The sequence below is a fragment of the Strongylocentrotus purpuratus genome, unplaced genomic scaffold (genome assembly GCF_000002235.5).
Source record: "Strongylocentrotus purpuratus isolate Spur 01 unplaced genomic scaffold, Spur_5.0 spur5_scaffold_17, whole genome shotgun sequence".
Taxonomy (NCBI): domain Eukaryota; kingdom Metazoa; phylum Echinodermata; class Echinoidea; order Camarodonta; family Strongylocentrotidae; genus Strongylocentrotus; species Strongylocentrotus purpuratus.
The window spans coordinates 24,288,647-24,305,795 of NW_022145602.1; positions in this window are offsets into that span (position 1 = coordinate 24,288,647).

Consider the following 17,149-nt stretch of genomic DNA (forward strand, 5'->3'; position numbering starts at 1 on the left):
TGGTTATTATTATTATGGGAATTACTTGTCTCAGGCTCTTTTCTTCAAATGTTTGTCGTCAGTTTGGATACGGAGAACTTACATTTTGAAATAAATATAAATGGAGCAGCACGTACATTATGACAACAGTGACGAAATGTGATTACGTAATTTGGCATCAGAATATCTGCACGTTTTTTACAGTGTCATCTAAATATCACACTTCTTTTTGATGTCCGTAATCAGGTAAAATCTTGAGCGAGGGCAGACAGGTGTGATAGTGATTCAACCTTTAAAAAGATACTCGTCTCCTTGCAAACAGAACTTTCGCATTTTGCATTGATGTAATTTTGCTGTGAGGTTTAGCGCCTTCCATATATATTCAATCAAGTTGAGTTCCTCGTATGTAAATTGCTAACAGATAATGTACGGAAAAAACGCTAGTGCAAATCAATCGAGTAAAATTGACTTACTCCAACTGCCACATGTAAATGTGAGCTAGGTTTAATTATATCGCAAGGGCCGTTGTCGAACTGAATACTAGCATTTCTTAAATTATGAAATTACGGTTGGTACGGGAATGACCGTACCACTTTTCAGCGTTAACAAACAGAGAGAGATGGAGAGGGAGAAGAAAAGAGGAGAGAAAAAGGAGAGATAGAGGACGAGATGAAAAGAGACGAGAAAATAAGAGAGAAGGTTAGAGGATGATACATGTCATGAGGTTGATCGTAGGCTAATAAACAGCTTAAAGGGTCTCTAAATGACAAATTCACGTTGAATTTAGTTGATCTGTAATATTGTATACATCACATATCTTTAGACTTTTTGATGTTCATTCATGTCATATATTTTATATATATTTTTTGCTATTACTTTTGTTCTACCTACTAAGCTCCACCCCTAAAAAAACCCAATAAGTGAATAACAACGATGGGGTGCGGGCGCAAGCCCCTGCGTGAAGTAGGCGACTGTAATCTCAGATCCTCATTAAATTCATGCAATTCACATTATGAATTAATGATCATTATTTCAGACTGCCTGCTTCTTCATTGCCGAGTTTCTTAGTCCATGATTAGACTGTTCACCCCGTCCAAGAAAAGTTGATCCTTTAATAGCCATCATTTGTTCTGGTTGGGATATGAATTATTAGAACATTGTATTTTAAGGCCCGGGGACGCATGGGGGACGCACGGCCCGCGCATTGAAAATTTGTAATTTTTGCCAGTGCGTTGTTGTGCGTTAGGTGTGCGTCATCCTTCGTTGCTCGATTTTTTGAGCATGCTCTAAAAGGTGCGCGGAGCTCGACGCAGGAATGTAAACGCCAAAAGGGCGCCAGACCCGTGCGGGGCGCGCTAAACCAACGCCAGACATACATGGAGCACAAGCCCAGTATACGCGCAGCGCGCTAACAACACGTTACACATTCGTTGTCAGCTAGCTAGCTTCTCCCAAATCCTGACCAAAGTCGGGTGTACGAACTTTTCCGATTTTCAATGGGCGGGCCGTGCGTCCCCCATGCGTCCCCTATGTGTGACCGGGCTTTAAGTACAGTTTTTTAAAATAATAATCTGTATACCAGGAAATGCAGGCGTTTCGGGTAAAGAGAAATCCTCCGTCATTCATCCTCAAGGACATCCCCCAAAACACAGATTTCCAAAAATCAAAACTTTGCTGAGTCTTATATCCTTACAGTCAATCACTAAAATTTCAGTACAATAAGAGCGAACATTTGATTTATACATCTTTTACACATTGAATAATCACTTAACGTTATAGTATTTTTTTTACACAAAACATCAATAATCTTTGAAATAAACTGTGGCTTCATTATGATACCTATTTTTCTTCTCGCTATTGGAACTCAATATCTGTTGTCAGTTAGGAAAATACATTTTGAAAGTTGTATATATAGGAGCAGTACGTACTGTTAAACAAGGGTGACGAGTTGTCATTATAGAGTTTCCAACTATCAAAACTGCACGTTTTATACAGGGTCTTGGGAATACCAAATATTCCTCCCAATGCCCATGAATCAGGTTAGATGTGCAGTATTGACCAAATTTACAAAAAAACAACAACAGCAACAACAAAGGAAGGGCAATCAATGAACATACATTTTACAGGTGTATGTGTCGTAAAATATTCGGTCAAGTGAAATATCATTGAACCTACGTTATAATTATAAATGGATCGTTAATTATATATATAAGAAGGATGGATAATTTTTACGTTAACATGATGCGGTTCTTATAAGGATCAAAGATAAGTAAACCTGATAAGACTTATAATTGTCTCAACTAAATCGAAAGATGCAATAAAGGGCAGTTTCAATAATTGATTGTATATCTCATAAATATGTACACTGTTTTTTACCTTTGGAAAGAATCACTCAATGTTATAATATGTTATTAACACAAAACCCAAATACTCTTTCAAATGAACTGTGGCTTCCGTGTAATAATTATTTGTTTTCGTCATTGAAACTAAATATATCTTGTTGGTTAGGAAAATGAATTGTCAAAGTTTTATATAAAAAAAGCATCACGTAAAGTTTAACATTGGTAAGGAGTTGTTATTACAGAGTTGCCAACTATCAAAGCTGCACGTTTTCTACAGGGTCTTCATGGAAACACAAAACATTCATCGAATGTATATTAATCAGGTAAGAGGCTTGACTGAATTTTCTTTGGAAAACATTAATTTGGATTGATAGTGACCCATCACATTATATTGACTCAAAGCTATTTCTCCATTTACTCTTTTAAATCGGGTTAACAAATAATCAGATATTGAGTTTGTAATATTACAATTCATAAATTTAATATAGACCAAATATATAAAATTCTTGTTCAAACAATGTAGTAAAAAAAAAAAGGTTCATGAAGGGCAACGTTTGTTTTATAAACCATCTTACCGCCTCATCAATCAACTTTTCAATGAAATGTAATTCAGAATATCATATCTTGAAATGAAGCTCTGAAACAGTACCAAGCTTTAAAACGAAATATATTATATATTTTCGAGGGATTTATTATTACTTTCACCTAAACGCCAAGTGATAAATGAGAAACAGAGATCAGTAGTTTTAAAAAAAGCATAAGATGCGACTGTCATTGTTGGTCAAACAGTTTTTGAGCGTCAAGTAACACCTGGCTGTAAAGCGCTTATAGACATCGGATATGTATTAATGGCTATATAAGAGCTGAATATTATTATTATTTCGTATTTTGTTCTTAGCATATTCAAGACAAATGTAGAGAAGATGCAATGTAAAAGTGAGTATCCGTCATATTCTTGGTAAATCTCGCGAGAAGCAGATCAGACCCCCTTTTTGATAGTGCAGTTATTGTTCATGAAGGTTCGCAGTTCTAACACACGAAACACATAAACGTTTAATATTTTGTCGAAAATTACAATATTATTCTGTTTCATCTTTCTTTTTCCTTTCCATACAGTCTCCTGCGTTTCAAGAGTTCACTTTAATAGTTACCAAGTTGACAGAGAGTAGGGCATCTCAACTAATGCAGGAGAAATCTTGATCTCAAAGCCACTCATGCTCTCCGATACGGGGAACCTAATAATCAAGAAAAAAATGCTCAATGGACTGATGGGGTAGCCTGGTCACTATAAGAAAAATGACCAATGAAATATAAAATCTGTATATATTTGCTTAAATTTTTGTTGTATTGTACAATAATAGTATTTAAGAGTTTAACTTCAAGTTAACACTATTCAATACTTTCATTAAGGATAACCAAAGCATGTAACATTTACAAAATTATATAAATATATAGCATAAGAATAACATAAATGGAGAAGACAAGAAAAACAAGGAAAACATATTCTAAACATGTTCATTGATGAAAGTAATTATTGACGAGACAGGAAGGCTGGTTCTTATGTAAAAGTTTGTCCCCAGTGATCGGATCAAAATAGCTATCTACAATTTCAAAATTGTTTGATTAATTTTTGATTAAGGGGAAAAAGGAAAAAGAAAACACATCACTGACACACTTACACTTTCTCCCATACACACACTTAACTGATCTTTTCTAGGTGGCTGCTCTATTGAGTACTTTTGTAAAAAATACAATTTACATTTTCGTTTAAAACTATTCAGTGATGGACTCAGTAAAAAAAATATTTTTTGTTCATAATTGCGAAATCTTGCAAAGTTCAACAAAGATATTTTTTAAAATTATATCTGAACTTTTCATACGTTTTTACCTGCAAAAGATTCTACAAAAAACAGTAACAGTGGTCTCGTATTTCAAAAGATAACCATGATACAGAACAAGGCTTTTGACATTGCCTTAAGTTGATTCTTGTAATGTCTTCGCGTTTGTGCGAATGATAATTGGCATATACTCACAAATCGTTACTAATGTCTTAATTGCTGTAACTTTTCACAACCTCTCACTATCCCTGATATACTGATTTTCATCACGTCTGATAATTATTATGATAAAATGCATGTAGGAAAACATACAATTTTTTAATACGCCATTTATTCTCTAGGACCTCCCCTAATAAACATAGCTTTACAAACATCACAAGTGGTCCTTAGGCCCATGTAATTACCATCGAAGAAAGAGTAGAATAAGTGTAACGATCTGATGTACACTGTTTCCATATTGAAAAATCACGTCATGTAATAGTATTTTATTCACAAAAAACCCCAATAACATTTGAAATAAACTGTTGCTTGATAATTATTATGATTTTTCTCGTTACTAGAACTAAACATCTGTTGTCAATTAGGAAAAGAGATTTTTAAGTTGTATATATATATATATATATATAGAGGAACATCACGTACAGATTGACATAGGTGACGAGTTGTCATTATAGAGTTGCCAACTATCAAAGCTGCACGTTTTCTACAGGGTCTTGGAAATACCAAATATTCCTCCCATGCCCATGAATCAGGTTAGATGTGCAGTACTGACCAAATTTACAACAACAACAACAACACCAACAAAGGAAGCACAGGCACTGTACATACCTTGTCCAGGTCTATGTGTTGTAAAATATTCGGTCTAGTGAAATATCACTGAATCTACATTGTAGTTATAAGTGGATCGTTAATAATATATCAGAAGGATGGATACATTTCGACGTTAACATCATGCGGTTCTTCTAAGGATCAAATATAAGCCAAATTGATAAGGATTGTAATTGCCCCCACTAAATCGAAATATGCTTTTAAGGGCAGTTTCAATAACTTAAAAATTATTGTTTATCTCATAAATATAAATCACTTAATGTTATAGTATTTTATTTGCACAAAACCCAAGTACTCTTTGTAATAAACTGTGGCTTCCTTATAATAATTATTTTGTCTCGTAATTGAAACTAAATATCTGTTGTCAGTTAGGAAAAGGAATTTTCAAACTTTTATATAAAAGAAGCATCACGTACAGTTTAACATTATTGACATGTTGTGGTTACAGAGTTGCCAAACATGAAAGCTGCACGTTTTCTACAGTGTCATAAAGAAAACACAAAACATTCATCGAATGTACATTAATCAGGTAAGAGGCTTGACTGAATTTTCTTAGGAAACTTTAATTTGGATGTATAGTTATGACCCATCACATTATATTGACTTAAAGCTATTCCTACATTTACTCGTTTAAATCGGGTTAAAAAAATAATCAGATATTGAGTTTGTATTATTACAATTCATAAATAAAGACCAAATATATAACATTCTTGTTCAAACAATGCAGTAAAAAAAAGTTCATGAAGAGTAATGTTTGTTTTATTAACCATCTTACCCCCTCATCAATCAACTTTTCAATTTAATGTAATTCAGAATATCATATCTTGAAATGAAGCTCTGAAACAGTACAAAGTTTTGAAACGAAATATATTATATTTTTCGAGAGATTTATTATTACTTTCACCTAAACGCCAAGTGATAAATGATAAACATAGATCAGTATTATACAAAAAGCATTACATGCGACTGTCATTGTTGGTCAAACAGCGTTTGAGCGTCAAGTAACACCTGGCTGTAAAGCGCTTAGAGACATCGGATATGTATTAAGCGCTATATAAGAGCTGAATATTATTATTATTTCGTATTTTGTTCATAGCATATTCCAAGACAAATGTAAAGAAGATGCAATGTAAAATTGAGTATCCGTCATATTCTTGGTAAATCTCGCGAGAAGCAGATCAGACCCTTTTTTTAATAGTGCAGTTATTGTTCATGAAGGTTCGCAGTTCTAACACATGAAACACATAACCGTTTAATATTTTGTCGAAAATTACCACATTTTTCTGTTTTAATCTTCCTTTTTCCTTTCCATACAGGCTCCTATATTTCAAGAGTTCACTTTAATAGTTACCAAGTTGACAGAGAGTAGGGCATCTTAATGCAGGATAAATCTTGATCTCAAATGCCACTCATGCTCTCCGATACGGGGAACCTAATAATCAAGAAAAAAAAAGCTCAATGGACTAATGGGGTAGCCTGGTCACTATAACCATAATGACCAATGAAATATAAAATCTCTATATATTTGCTTAAATTTTTGTTGTATTGTACAATAATAGTATTTAAGAGTTTAACTTCAAGTTAACACTATTCAATACTTTCATTAAGAATAACCAAAGCATGTAACAGTTACAAAATTATATTAATATATAGCATAAGAATAACATAAATGGAGAAGACAAGAAAAACAGGAAAACATATTCTAAACATGTTCATTGATGAAAGTATTTATTGACGAGACAGGAAGGCTGGTTCTTATGTAAAAGTTTGTCCCAAGTGATCGGATCAAAATAGCTATCTACAATTCTAAAATTGTTTGATTAATTTTTGATTAAGGGGAAAAAGGAAAAAAGAAAACACATCACTGACACACTTACGCTTTCTCCCATTACACACACTTAACTGATCTTTTCTAGGTGGTTGCACTATTGAGTACTTTTGAAAAAAAACAAAACAATTTACATTTTCTTTTAAAACTATTCAGTGATGGACTCAGTAACATTTCTTTTTGTTCATAATTGTGAAATCTTGCAAAGTGCCACAAAGATATTTTTTAAAATTATATCTGAACTTTTCATACGTGTTTACCTGCAAATAATTCTACAAAACAGTAACAGTGGTCTCGTATTTCAAAAGATAACCATGATACAGAACAAGGCTTTTGACATTGCCTTAAGTTGATTCTTGTAATGTCTTCGCGTTTGTGCGAATGATCATTGGCATATACTCACAAATCTTTACCAATGTCTTAATTGCTGCAACTTTTCACAACCTCTCACTATGCCTGATATCCCGATTTTCATCATGCCTGATAAATATTATGATAAAATGCATGTAGGAAAACATAGATTTGTTTAATGCGTCATTTATTCTCTGGGACCTCCCCTAATAAACATAGCTTTCCAAACATCACAAGTGGTGCTTAGGCCCATGTACTTACCATCGAAGAAAGAGTAGAATAAGTGTAACAATCTGATGTACACTGTTTCCATATTGAAAAATCACGTCATGTAATAGTATTTTATTTACACAAACCCCAATACCATTTGAAATAAACTGTGGCTTGGTTATTTTTATAAATTTTCTCGTTACTAGAACTAAACATCTGTTGTCAATTAGGAAAAGAGATTTTTACAGTTGTATATATAGAGAGAGAGTGAAGAGCATCACGTACAGTTTAACATAGGTGACGATTTGTCAGTACAGAGTTCCCAACCATCAAAGCTGCACGTTTTCTACAGGGTCTTGGAAATACCAAATATTCCTCCCATGGTCATGAATCAGGTTAGATATGCAGTATTAACCAAATTTACAACAGCAACAACAACTAAGGAAGCACAAGTACTGTACATAACTTGTCCAGGTCTATGTGTTGTAAAATATTCGGTCTCGTGAAATATCACTGAACCTACATTGTAGTTATAAATGGATCGTTAATAATATATCAGAAGGATGGATACATTTCGACGTTAACATCATGCGGATCTTATAAGGATCAAAGATAAGCCAACTTGATAACGCTTGTAATTGCCCCAACTAAATCGAAAGATGCAATTAAGGGCATTTTCAATAACTTAAAACTTATTGTACATCTCATAAATATAAATCACTTAATGTTATAGTATTTTATTTACACAAAACCCAAGTACTCTTTGTAATAAACTGTGGCTTCCTTAAAATAATTATTTTGTCTCGTAATTGAAACAAAATATCTGTTGTCAGTTAGGAAAAGGAATTTTCAAAGTTTTATATAAAGAAGCATCACGTACAGTTTAACATTGGTAAGGAATTGTCATTACAGAGTTGCCAACTATCAAAGCTACACGTTTTCTACAGTGTCATCAGGGAAATATCAAATATTTATCGAATGTACATTAATCAGGTAAGAGGCTTGACTGAATTTTCTTTGGAAAACTTTAATTTGGATGTATAGTTATGACCCAACACATTATATTGACTTAAAGCTATTCCTACATTTACTCGTTTAAATCGGGTTAAAATAATAATCAGATATTGAGTTTGTATTATTACAATTCATCAATATAGATCAAATATATAAAATTCGTGTTCAAACAATGTAGTAAAAATAACTTCATGAAGGTCAACGTTTGTTTTATAAACCATCCTACCCCCTCATCAATTAACTTTTCACTGAAATGTAATTCAGAATATCATATCTTGAAATGAAGCCCTGAAACAGTTCCGAGTTTTGAAAAGAAATATATTATATATTTTCGAGGGATTTATTATTACTTTCACCTAAACGCCAAGTGATAAATGATAAACATAGATCAGTATTATACAAAAAGCATTACATGCGACTGTCACTGTCGGTCGAACAGTTTTTGAGCGTTAAGTAACACCTGACTGTAAAGCGCTTAGAGACATCGGAGGTGTATTAAGCGCTACATAATAGTTGAATATTATTAATATTTTGTATTTTGTTCATATCATATTCCAAGACAAATGTAAAGAAGATGTAATGTAAAAGTGAGTATTCGTCATATTCTTGGAAAATCTCGCAAGAAGCAGATCAGACCCCTTTTTTAATAGTGCAGTTATTGTTCATGAATGTTCGCAGTTCTAACACACGAAACACATAACCGTTTAGGCGAGGCGTCAAAAATATCGATACCAGCAGGCTACCGCCTCACGTATTGGCGCATCGAGGCTGCAATTACGGCCGAAGCCTGGCTGGGGCAATTATTTTTCACTTATTAGCCCAGCCGGCTTGCGCCAGGCTGGGATCTGAGGCTCGGTTTCCATTCGAAAGGCGGCAGCCGGCGCATGCTTTTGAATGCCATTTCCTACCGCCAGCGGTAGCCGGCTGAGCTAATTTAAAAAATGCAGCCAGGACGCACAAGTGCAGTTAGCTGCCGCTGGCTGGTATATTTATTTTTGACGCCTCGCCTTAATATTTTGTCGAAAATTACAATAATTTTCTGTTTCATCTTTCTTTTTTCTTTCCATGCAGGCTCCTGCGTTTCAAGAGTTCTCTTTAATAGTTACCAGGTTGTCACATAATAGGGCATCTTAATGCAGGAGATATCTTGATCTCAAATGCCACTCATGCTCTCCGATATGGGGAACCTAATAATCAAGAAGAAAAAATGCTCAATGGACTAATGGGGTAGCATGGTCACTATACAAAAAAATGGCCAATGAAATATAAAATCTGTATATATTTGCTTAAATTTTTGTTGTATTTTACAATAATAATATGTAAGAGTTTATGTAAGAGTATATAACATGAGAATAACATAAATGGAGAAGACAAGAATAACAAGGAAAACATATTGTAAATATGTTCACAGATGAAAGTAAATATTGACCAGACAAGAAGGCTGGTTCCTATGTAAAAGTTTGTTTTCCAGTGATTGGATCAAAATAGCTATCTAAAGTTTTAAAATTGTTTGATTAATTTTAGATTAAGGGGAAAGAAGAAAAAGAAAACACATCACTGACACACATACATTTTCTCCCATACACACACTTAACTGATCTGTTAAAGGTGATTGCACTATTGAGTACGTTTGTAAAAAATACAATTTACATTTTCTTTTAAAACTATTCAGTGATGGACTCAGTAACATTTCTTTTTGTTGATATTTGTGAAATCTTGCAAAGTGCCACAAAAATATTTTTTAAAATTATAATAATAATAATAATAATAATAATAATAATAATAATAATAATAATAAAAACGTTACTTACAAAGCGCTTACCACCGAAGTCTCTAATCGCTATACACACAAAATAGACTGATATACAATTACATCTTATACAAAACTAAAAATGCAAATAAAAATACAAATTACAATACATATGGAATACACGACAAAGTGAATGAAGTTAATAAATCATCGAACGCAATTTTGAATAAATGTGTCTTGAGACTAGTTTTGAATAGGTTAACAGTTTGACAGTTTTTTTTTATATTGAAAGGTAATCTGTTCCAAAGTTCAGCAGACGCTTTGCGAAAGGAGCGATTACCATAGGAAAGAGTTGACACAGAAGTAGATACTAGGTTTAATTGTGAAGATGACCGTAAACTGCGTGAGGGTTTGTATTCCTCGATTAATTCTTGCAGATAAATTGGTGCCAGTTCATGAATGCATTTATAAGTTAAAACTAAGATTTTGTACATAATATCTGAATTTTTCATACGTTTTTACCTGCAAATAATTCTACAAAACAGTAATAGTGGTCTCGTATTTCAAAAGATAATCATGATAATGAACAAGGCTTTTGACATTGCCTTAAGTTGATATTTGTAATGTCTTCGCGATTGTGCGAATTATACTTACACATCTTTACAAATCTCTTAATTGCTGCAACTTTTTACAACCTCTCACTATGCCTGATATCCCGATTTTCATCATGCCTGATAATTATTATGATAAAATGCATGTAGGAAAACATCGATTTTTGTTTGTGTGCGTAATTTATTCTCTAGGACCCCCCTAATAAACCTAGCTTTCCAAACATCACAAGTGGTGCTTAGGCCTATGAATCTTACCTTCGATGAAAGAGTAGAAGAGGGATACAATCTGTTTCCTTATTGAAATACCACGGCGTGTAATGGTATTGTATTCACACAAAACCACAGTACCAATTGAAATAAACTGTGGCTTTATTATTTTTATGATTTTCCTCGTTATTAGAACTGAATATCTGTCGTCAATTAGGAAAAGAGATTAAAAAGTTGTATATAGAAGAGCATCACGTACAGTTTGACATAGGTGACGATTTGTCAATAGAGAGTTCCCACCTATCAAAGCTGCACGTTTTCTACAGGGTCTTTGAAATACCAAATATTTATCTAATGTGCATTAATCAGGTAAGAGGCTTGACTGAACTTTATTTGGGAAACATTAATTTGAATCAATAGTTACGGTCCAACACAAACAATTTGGAATGGCCGTTTATATCGATAAAAGCTATATTTCTATTTACTCATTCAAATCGTGTAAAAAAACATAATCAGACATTGAGTTCGTAATATAAAAATTCATGAATGTAGACCAAATATAAAAAAATTCTTAATCAAAGTAAAGCAAAGTAAAGTAAGTTCACCAAGGGTAGTGTTTGTTTTATAAACTATTTTCGCTCTCATTAATGAACTTTTTAATGAAAAGAAATTCAGACTATCACGTTATAATCATGTTATAAAGTTCACAAATTATACCATGTTATACAATTAACTATGATATTTTTCGAAGGATTAATTATTCCTTTCACCTAACCGCCAAGTGATAAATGAGAAATGGATATCGATATCACTAAAAGAGCATTACATTTAATTTTTTGTTGTTGTTCATATCATATTCTAAGCTGTCTATTCCGCAATGGTCGAGGAACAGCTCGGAAGAAGCAGACTTCTTCGGAATTTTTTTTTTTTTTTTTTTTTTACTGCGTGCAGTCATAAAAGACAAAACACATATTCGTTTAAAAGTTTGTTGAAATTCCAATACTCTCCTTTTTCATATTTATTTCTTCCCATTACAGGCTTGTGCATTTCAGAGAGTTTTAAGAGAAAGGAACCATTTAATGCAGAATAATTCTTGACCTCACATTGTTTAATTGAAATTGGGGGGGGGGGGGGGGGTAATATAATCACTTTGTGGTGTAAAAAGGTTCCCCATCATCTACCCGTAAACAAAATAAATTAACAGCATGCGGGAGAACCAACCTGAATGTAATAAATGGATACCAAAGAGTATTATTACATTTTTTCAGAGAGTTACCCTATACTCTAGGTTTTTTTTCTCCTACACCACACTCCCTTTTAAAATATAAGCATTTGAACATTTTGAGATTTGAAGCTTTACAATCCATTGGCCGACTCTTACTGTGAAAGGTTTTGGGGTTCTTGCACAATATTGATCGATCACAAGTTCGATCGTATACTATCAGCGTGTCCACACACACACATTTTTTTTAATCCCGAAACTCTCTAACGAAACGTCGTATAGGTGCGTAGTAGCACAGTGTTTTTTTTTTTTTTTTTTTTGGGGGGGGGGGGGGAGGGGGGGTTGTCGGCTGTCTTCGGTGAGCGCGCGCTATTTTGAGTGATTTCGTACCCACCTTTCCAAGAATACCCGGGTCCCGATTTCGCTTTTCTACATTTTTTTAAATAGGTATGCCTGCAAAGCAATCATGCAAAGTGAGTTTAATGATAATTAAATATTTCGTCGATTCTGTTTTATATCGAGTTTATTTCCTGAAATCACCATCATCAATTCGTCACAGCAACCGACTTGTACGTTAAGCCCCGCCCAGTTATACTAGTCATGTCCACACACAAAACTTTCTGTGATGAAGCGTGATTCTTAATCGAGTTCTAGTTCGAAGCGATGCCCAAACCCGCGTTTCGTTATACGACGTTTCGTTATACGACGTATCGTTAGTAAGCGTCCACACACACAATTTCATCGTATAGCTATCCAGAAACGGTATAACTATTCCGAAACGGTATAACTAATCACCCCTAATCACGGAAAGTGTTGTGTGTGGACACGGGGAATGTTTCCTTATATTTCTTTTTACTTTCCTCATATATCATTTGGTTCAAAATAATTTTTTATTTGTACTATAAGCTAACGAGAAGATACTTAAAACAGACATTTCCTTTGTCCGTATTGGTGTTAACCCGATACAAATTTACTTTAGTTTTCTTATTGTATCCCGTCAATTTGTATTAAAACAAATTAATAATTCTCTGTACTCCTGAAATCGTATGAGAATTAAGACAAATGCAGTATAATGAAGGAAAAAAAAATCATATTATAATCGTTTTTATCTAAATTTAGATTAATGAGCTCTATACGTAGATATGGTATTGTTATAACTTAATTTAACATACACCTGTAAAACAGTGCACAAAATTACATTGTCGAGATACTGAAGGTGAGTGTGTGATTATTCATGCATGCTGTGCTGCTCTGTGAAAAGCTTGTTCATTAAAGGATGTAAATGTTTTTTGATGTCAGAAGTTATAGTTAACATGCTTAAAATGTTCCTAGTTAGGTGTGAGATGACCACTGACGCTTTTGACATGCTGAAGGAGATAATGAGAGCAAAGGAACAAGACAAAAGGGTGAGGCAGAGAGAAGGAGAGAAAACAATACTTTTAAAATCGAAGACTGCAAATATAGGTAAATGATCAGATACTTTAGAGGTCAATATTCCGTGGAGACTATCGCAACAACTATCTGTAAATATATTGTTCATCAAATAAGCTGAGGAATGTGTTGTTCTTGTTAGCTTTGTAATTAGAGGAATAGAACAAAATGAACAAAAACCAGATTCACCAAATCATTAAACAACTTTTCTACATCTATTTCATCAAAATATAGGTAAAAAAGCTCTAATGAATATGCATCCCTTTTTTTCCCTGTATACATCGAAAACGGTATTCCTTATCATGTCAAAGTAACTAGTCTGGGATTGAACTAGGGGTAAAAAAACAAATCCAACTGCAACCTTTTTACCTGGTTTCAATATTTACGCGTTTTAACACCTGGCTTGAATACTTATATAATGTAAACATGAAAGCTATGACAGTTTGAATAAACTGGAGCTGTATTATTGGACTAATTTGTACCGGTATCAGATTCAAAGAGATATTCGTAGGAATATATAATACGGAGGAAATAAATTGACTAAATATTTATGAATGGATTTGCTCGTATCTCAAGAATAAACGTAAGGTTTTCATTAAAGAGTTGCGGACCACCGAACCTACACATTTTCAATAGTATTAACATTCAAGAACCGAAAACAAGGAACACAAAAAGAAATACAGGTAGACAAATGAACAAAAAATGAAAAATAGACTTGATAGTCATTCCGATTTCAAGCAATAATGATATTAACTTGGTCAAAAATCTATGTTACAAATATAAACTTCATCTGATTTCATAGTGCCAAATAATTATAATTGTGTTCTTTTCAAATAATTTGGGAGGGGGATTATTCATAAATGGCATCGTAGTTATGTAAGTAGATATATATATTATGCACAAATTCTAAGTTAGCTACATCGCGCTGTCATTTTTGCAGTATCAAACAATTACAAAACAACAGGAAGAACAAGAAATAGCCCCCCCCCCAAAAAAAAAAAACAAACAAAAAAACAAAACAAAACAAAAAACAACAACAACAAACAAAAACAAAAAACAAAACAAAAACAAAAACATAAAAGAAGAAAAAAACAGAAGGAAACATATGAATAGATGCCGGATTTGGCAAGTCTCATTTCATCACGTTATTGCCGTGGTTCGAAACATCTTGTAATGAATTTGGTAGTAAAATATTTCTCAAATACATTTTTTCGGGGTGGGGAAGGGGGCAAAATAGACTCCAAATTACAATGCCATAGAAGTTAAATGAAAACCTTAGAATATTTTTATTTCAAACTTTCGCTTTTCGTTTTCTCTTATTTTTCTGCTTTCATATTAATGAAGTGCTTGCAAATGCTAGATTACTCTTAATGGCGGTTTGGTATGTTAATGCAATGTATTACAGTTTGAGAAAAACTGCGTCTTTATCCTTGGAAAGTTTGGAGTTGGTATCAGATTGAATGAAATATTTGTTGGAATTTGAAATAAGGAGGAAATCAAAAGACTAGAAAATTATGAATGGAGCAGCTTGTATGAAAAGATTATATTAATCTTATTCATTAAATAGTTGCGAACCATCGAAGCTGCACATTTTGTTTAAAGTGATAGCTAAAAATGACAATTCTTAACACCTTAAAACAAATTTCCCCTAAGTCAAAAATAAAGATGTATTCTTCACAACACTAAAGAGAAAGCGCCATTTGATCGCTGGAAAATGTTACATCTTTGCGGTCTTTCTTCGATTGCAAGCAAACAAATTTGGGGTAAAAAAATTGCCTCGTCACTTGTAAATTGTACATTTTTTCTCAAATACCTGGCATTCGTTTGAGCTTAATCTTCTAGTTCTGTCAGTGAAAGGCGCACCCCTATACAAATTTAAGTTCGTCGCGAACTCGTATTATGCTCGTGGTAAGCTTAATAAGATCGTTTTTTTAGGCTTTAAGCTCGTAACACGCTTCCAGAGCGCTAGTGACGATCTTAACAAATCTTGGCGAGCTCGTGACAAACTCGCGGGTAAACTGGGGAGCTCGTGGCGAGCTCGGGGGGTAAACTGGGGAGCTCGTGGCGAGCTCGTGGGTAAAAGGGGGAGCTCTTGGCGAGCTCGGGGGTAAACTGAGGAGCTCATGGCGAGCTCGGGGGTAAACTGGGGGGCTCGTGGCGAGCTCGTGGGTAAACTGGGGGGCTCGTGGCGAGCTCGGGGGTAAACTGAAATGCTCGTGGCGAACTCGGGGGTAAACTGGGGAGCTCGTGGCGAGCTCGCGGGTAAACTGGGAAGTTTGTGGCGAGCTCTGGGGAAACTGGAGAGCAGGTGGCGAGCTCGCTGGAAAACGTTGGATTTCGCCTCAACCTCTGGGAAAACGGGGGAGCTCACAGGAAAAAGGGGGAGCTCGCCACGATCTCGCTGGTAAATAGGTGATCGAGCTCCCAGGAAAACAGGGAGCTAGCAGTTGGGTATATATATGCACTTTAAACCTCTATCAGGGTGCCAATTTCTTTCATTAATTATATTATATGTATATGTATTTTTAAAATGAATCGGACCAAGGAAAATGTGTTCCTACTTTTTTAGTTTCTTGTCTACACCAGCATCCTTTTTATGTAATTTTTGTTTTAAGATAAAATATTGATCTGAAGATATCTCTTACCTGAAATAATTAAAGTAAAGGTTGAGTTCTGGAAAGAGGTGAAAAATGATTTGTGAGCGTTATCATTATTATTATGCAAGTGTGGAAGAGCATCAGATAAGACATGTTCCCTGAAAAAAGCATGGCTCTTCATGCCTTCATATTCTAAATATGTCATATAACATCGTAAAACTCCGGGGTAGGCTTTTTTATGCCACGTGTTCGTGTAATTCCATGTACATCTTTCTGTGTACAGTGTTTGTAACTTTACCAAGACTTGACCAAATTTCTTATCATTTTGATGATTCCATGCAGAACCTTCCGATACACACAAATTCTTATATGCTCGATGATCAATCTTTTCTGGTCGATTCCACAACGTTTCTTTCACAATGCAATCGCATGACCAGAACTCAACTTCATCTTCAAGGTAAACAAAAGCATACCTTATTATATACATTTTTGAGCCTCTTTGTAAGAATATACATTGTACTAGCAGGACCCGCGGAAATCCGCGGGATTCTAGAGGGGGGACGGGGGTGTAAATAGATATAGAGACTCTCTAAATTAGAACCACCAAGAACTTTATTTGCCATTTATATAAAAATAAAAAAACGATCCAACTGTACCGGTAGTTATTCTTTAATCCACTGGAACTGCGTAGAGTTCCGTAGTGTGGCGTACCGACTACGCATAAATTAGGCTGCGTATTAAAGGGAAAATAGTCCCTACGTAGGTTATGCGTAAGCTGGCGTACAGGTTTGCTTATGGTTGCTTACTGTGTGGAAAGCTTTTACTACTTTGTCGATCTGGCGTAGGGTAGCGTACTGTTGCGTAGGCATGAAGCGTAGTGTTGCGTAAAAAGGCGTACTTTCTGCATCAAATTTCTACACCTAAAGTACGCGAAAAAAAAT